Source organism: Cetorhinus maximus, chromosome 6 (assembly GCF_964194155.1).
Source record: "Cetorhinus maximus chromosome 6, sCetMax3.hap1.1, whole genome shotgun sequence".
Lineage (NCBI taxonomy): Eukaryota > Metazoa > Chordata > Chondrichthyes > Lamniformes > Cetorhinidae > Cetorhinus > Cetorhinus maximus.
In genome coordinates, this window is record NC_135884.1 from 13,403,998 (window position 1) to 13,409,997 (window position 6,000).

At 47.5% G+C, this 6,000-nt stretch overlaps 1 protein-coding gene across 1 annotated transcript in view; it reads right to left on the reverse strand.

Annotated features, from left to right (window-relative positions):
* The window catches only part of mst1rb (macrophage stimulating 1 receptor b), a 131,462-nt gene extending 126,517 nt beyond the window's left edge, over positions 1-4,945 (reverse strand). The window contains exon 1 of the mRNA XM_078543199.1: positions 4,598-4,945. The gene's annotated coding sequence lies outside the window, so the exon portion shown is untranslated. The remainder of the gene's footprint in view (positions 1-4,597) is intronic.
* Between the last annotated feature and the right edge of the window lie 1,055 nt (positions 4,946-6,000).

The following is a 6,000-nucleotide window of genomic DNA, read 5'->3' on the forward strand; positions in this document are numbered from 1 at the left end:
CTCTGCATCTACTGTTATGAATGCTGGACTTTATAAGGTGGCTATGTTTTAAACTGTCTCCATTAATTCAAGGTAAAATGGAGTAGTTTGGAGAGGGGGATGTGGCCTCCTACGAGATCTGCCTGGCAACAAACCCATGTCACCTGCTTGTAATGGAGACAGAAACTCAAATCAAACCTAATTTTTTTAATTATTGAAAGTAAGGTGGAAGTTTAAATACCTGGACAGAAAAGAGGAAGCTGTTGGCCTTGCTGTGTGAAGATCACAACTAGAGAGATTTGGGGTAAAGTTCCCACAACAGCTGCTATGGCCAGGCATAAGAAAAGGACTGTTTTGTTATGTTAACCAACGAGCAGAGTGAAGGTGAGGTCAGGTTCCCTGTTCGAAGAAATAAGGCTTGTGGAGAGGAGTCACTAGAGGGGGCTTTGCTACTGGAAGTCCATTCACTTATGCTCAGAAGATTGAGTGAAGGGACTTTCTTTGAAAAGGACACTGGAAGATGCACCCTGGTGGGACAGAGAGAAAAGAGCCTGTTAAAAGCTGGAGGGGCTTGGGACATTATACACAAGATTACATTTCTGATGAGAATGTGGCATACTGCATAAACGTGGTGCGGTATTAGTTGCCTACTAAGCAATGTTTAGTCAATGTTGGTCTTCGTTTGTTGCAGTAGAAGTCTTACAACATGAAATCTTGTTGTGCGCTTCTTGATTTGGTCATTGGGAAATTCATGGGCTGGATTTTATGAGGCGCCATATTCCCCGCCTCCCCCCATGCCCGACTGAAAAGTCGGTTATCAGCCCTCCCACCCGAAAGCCAGCTGCCCCACAGCCATTTTACGCTGGAAGCAGCCTTAATTCCTTCAGGTCGAGGCTTCCGCCCCCATCTGGGAGGAAGTCCCACCCTGGAGAGTTGCCGGCCAATTGACTGGCCAGTAGCTCTGTAGTCCCAGCAGCGCCACAATCATGCGGTGGTCACTGCTGGGACTACAGGCAGTCCCCTAGAAAAAGAAGGGACGGAGCCCGGACTTAAAGCTATGTCTGGGGTTTTGGATGGCGCTGGGTGGCAGACCCCGGCCAGGCAGGTGACAGGGGTGGAGGGCAAGGTTTCAGAGGCCCGAAGGAGAGGGTTAAAGTAGGGATATAATCTTGGAGGGGGGGGGGGGGGTTGTGCCTCCCATGGACACCAAGCACCCCCCTAAATGAGGCCCCCGCTCCTTCTTGCCTGACAGCAGCCCGCACAGTGAAAACTGCTGACACACCTTGCCCTGCCTCCCCCTGCTGCAAGTAAAATAGTGCCAGAGACAGAGTGAGGCCCTTAAGTGGCCATTAATTGGCCTCAATAGACTCAAGGGTGGGCAGGCTGCCCAAGGCCTTTCCCACCCACCGTAATATGGTAGACAGATCAGGGGTGGGTAGGAAGCTCACACACGTTATTTTATGGGCTACCCCACCTTCAAATACGCTGGCGGGGGTTGGGGGGGTGGTGGAGTGGGGTGGTTGTAAAATCCAGCCCCATAACTATTTTTTAAAATTACTGGTCTCGTCAGGGACCGTAACACTACTTTATATCAAACCCTTTTAACATTTTTAACGCCTCAGTCAGCTCAATCTTCTATACTCAAGGCAATACGGCCAAGTTTATGCAGCCTGTCCTCACAATGTAACACTCTAAGCCTCAGTATCATTCCGGTGAATCTGCAGTGCAGCATTTTCCAAGCCCAATATAACTGCTCCTAAGATGTAGTGTCCAAAACTGATGGTAGTGCTCCAGATGAGGTCGGACCAAGGTCCAAACAACTGAAGTATAACTTCATCCCTTTAGTATTCCACCCTCATACAGGCCAACATTCCATCAGCCATTTTGATTATTTTTTCTACCCTTTTACTGGCTCCAAAAAAGTCTGTTTATTTGGAGTCCCAAATCTCTTTGCTCCTCCACAGCTCCTCATTTCTCACCATTTAGAAAATGCTCTGCATTACTTATGTCCAAAGTGGATGGCCTCACACATGCCCACGTTTAACTCTACCTGCCTTAGCTTTTCCCACTCACTTAGTATATCTGAGGACCTTTCTAACTACCTGCTCACCTCTGCACTACCTACTTCTCTGAACTTCGTGTCATCTACAAACTTGGATATACAACTCTCTATCTTAACCCCGTCTTTCCCCAAACCCAGCACACAAACCCTTATCCCACAGTGCCATCTGTCACTTGTTCTTACGTTTTGCTTTCACAGAGTGCTGACCCTTGTTATGCTATTAACACATTCTGCTATTTTACCTTGATGCCACTATCAGCACCTTCTCTAGTCTTTAACACTCCCATTAACACTCCCTTTGTCTTGTGTCCATGACATCTGTTCCCACATAGCCATGACCTTCTATTTCGATCCAACTGCTCCAACCCCTCTTAAACAGTACAAAATGCATCACATTTCTACCTCTCTTCAGCTCTGAAGAAGTCATATGGACTCGAAACGTTAACTCTGTTTCTCTCTCCACAAACGCTGCCAGACCTGCTGAGCTTTTCCAGCATTTTCTGTTTTTGTTTCAGATTTCCAGCATCCACGGTATTTTGCTTTGACATTTATTAATCAACTCTTTTATTCCTTCATGCTGAGCAAGTTGAGACCCCAAAGCAGATGCCTGGTGAATACTGCTGGTTGTGCCCTGTAAATCTGACTGTACACCCTTTAACCCCACTCTCTGTCCCCTACCTACCCAATTGCCAACTCAAATCAAAAAGTTATCTCAAATTCCATGCATCCTCATTTTTGCCAATAATATTTTGCATAGAACCTTACTGAATGCCTTCAGAAAGTCCACATAGATAACATTTCTAGACTTTCCTTTGTTGACTTTATTAATCACACCCTTACCTCAAAAAATGCAAGTCAGTCACACATGACTTACCTTAAGCAAAGCCATATGGCTCTGTCTGATCACCTCATTATAGCTGAAGTGCTCTGTCACTCTGATTCTTACTGACCGATTCCACGAGCTTCCCCACAACTGACATTACATGTCCAGGTGTGGAACATGTCCAGGAATTAGGTCTTGCCGGGTAGGAAAAGGACAGGAAGGAAACTTGGCAGGAAGAGGCAAGAAACATAGGCACATACACTCTGCGCGTGTGTGTGTAAAAATATTTAGTCATCTCTGCAGATGCCAGTTTCTCTAATGTACAGTATTGCACAATTGTGTATTGACATCTGTTTGTCATCCCTGGATTTTGACTAAAATAGACCTGAAACCCTCGAAATGCGCTAAAGACACAAACCACACATCCCATAACCAAACGCTACTGCAATAAAAATAAGCTTTAAATATCTCACTAACTGACAGTAGCAGGAAAGGACATAAACTTGCAAACAGTTTAATTGTATATTCAACCTAGGAAAGTGGGAAAGTGGCTCACTCACACGGTTAATTTTTTTCAAAAACAGCACAGGCATTGCCACACACCGCCCCAGCTGTGTCCAGCAGTACAATTCTCCAAGTTACACAAGCTATTTCCTTGATTCGTTGCCTGACAGAGTGAATTGTGATCTTGATTTTCAGTTGTACTGTGAAAATACAAATTATTCCCTGCTGAGAGTTTTATCCTCATCAGACAGCAGTGAAAGCCACGTCTAACTGGACATTCATATTAACTTTCACCAGGAGAGACGCAGAGGGGTGGAAACTAGTCGCTGGTCTTAAAGGGGGTCACTTATTGTTCAGACTAACCGACACAGCACCCAGGAATCCAGGACATCCAAGGAGCTAAGCTGCTTGACAAAGGTTAAGACAATAGGTATTTTCCTGCCCTAAGGAGAGGGGGGCGGGGGAGCTGAGGATAACTGGCCTATCCCTTTAAAGCCACAGACTGCGATCTCCAGCGATGGCCATTCTAGGGAGTCTCTGGCTGTTGATGAAGTGACAGATAGGTTGCTGCCAGGGACGTCGTTTACAGGTCAACAGATGCTTGCAAACAGCGGGCTCCATCAGAAACAGCCAGCACAAAATAATCTCCAATCTGTCCAGTCCCCCCTTCTCCTATCCAGACACAGCACCGCCTGGGACAAAGCCACTGGCAAATCCATTCCTGAATGATGTCTTGGTTTGGAACTTCCCTGTGGTGGTTATGGGGCCGGTGCGGTTGTGTGATCCCAAACCAAAGCAAAAAATATTCAATGGACAGTGTCCAGAAGGTTACTACAATATGCTTTCTCACCCCCACTCCCAACTTCCCCTTCATTGTTTCACCAGCTTCAGACCTGTTCTAGCTCTTTCTTTTCAAAGGGAAGTGAAATTGACCCTACCCACACCAGGCAAAACTTTGAGTCTCAGGTAAACCTTTCAGCTCCTAGCCACCTGAGTGTCTTCAAGCTAGTTTTTGGGGCCTTGTAACTTAACCCACGTCCTAAGGGTTTGGGATTGTCTGGGATACTCAGGCTTTTTTTTTTAAAAGTAAGCATTCTACCTGATTCTCGCCCTGTTACCAAAGTTCCTTGTTGCTAATTAACTTCAAGAACATTTCAGGTTCATCGGGAGTTGGGGGTGGGGGGGTGGGAAGAAAAAGGTTGATAATGTCTGTTCCGAGCCCTACTCACCTGGTTTAAGCGACTTGGAAAGAAAGTGGGTTCCGGAAGCGTCCAGGTAGAGGTTGTGCCCACAGGTGTGAAGAAGGGTGAGAAGAGAAATTGATCCGGATCAGCAATAACCTCCAGCGCTGCTCAGAGTTTCTGCTGCACAGTCCTGTTTAAACATTAACCCCGAGTGATATTGAGGGGGTGTTGGGGGGTGGGGGGGGCGGGGGTGGGGAGCAGGGTGGACTTGTCCCTCTGCCTCTCACACCTGGATTCAAGGGGCTGTCCGGGCTCTGGAGTGGCAGAGTGTACCCTCGCCGCTTGGGGGGTGAAAGAATCCAACTCCGCTAACGTCAGGCGCTTGTTCACACTGGTGGGTTGGGCTGCAGAGTTTATACTTTAACCCAACTTTCCACCCAGCAGTTGCTTTAACTTTTCTCCGCTCTCCAACTTGAGGGCTAGTCTCCCTCTGGTGGCAACTACCTCCCCACGTTTCATCCCCCACGTATATGTCAGTGCAGGCATGTCTCAAGGTTTACCTAGATTTCCTTAAGACTCACATCTTAGGTGCATGTTTAATGCCTCACCTGTGTGTGTGTGTTTCCTTACTACTGGGGGGTTAACATATCTTTTTAGAAAAGGGTTCGAGAAGACATTTCCATAGCAGGCTAGCACACGGTTACCTTCATAGATAAAAGCAAAGAACTGTGGATGCTGGAAATCCAAATCAAAAACAGAAACAGAAATACCTGGAAAAACTCAGCAGGTCTGGCAATGCTGCCAGACCTGCTGAGTTTTTCCAGGTATTTCTGTTTCTGTTTTTGTTTTGTGGCACGGTTACCTTCGCCTAGTTAAGTGCCATGATGAACTATCATCGTCAGCCACACTCAACTGGTAGCACTCTGGCCTCTGAGCCAGAGGCCCTGAGTTCATGCAAGAGCGAGGCCGTGATCTTTGGGAACTTGGGCTGACCGATCCTTTATCCCCTTCACCGCCAGTCAGACGGCCTGAAGGCGCTGGGGATATGGTTCGGAGGGAGCAGGGTGTGCGTTAGAAACTGGAAGGAGCGAGTGGCTATGGTGAAAAGAAAACTGGGCATGTGGGAGCGACGCTCCCTCTCCATCGTGGGTAAGAACCTGGTCATCAGGTGTGAGGCACTCTCGCTGTTGCTGTACGTGGCGCAGGTCTGGCCCATTCCACACTCCTGCGTGGTGGCGATCACTCGAGCCATCTTCCGCTTTATCTGGAGGTCGGAAAATGGATCGCGTTTGCAGGGACGCAATGTACAAGCCTCTAGATAAAGGGGGAAAAAACGTGCCCAACATCACCCTCATACTAATGGCCACCTTTGTGTGCGGCTGCATCAAGCGGTGTGTAGACCCTCGGTACGCAAACACTAAGTGTCACTACGTGCTGAGGTTCTACCT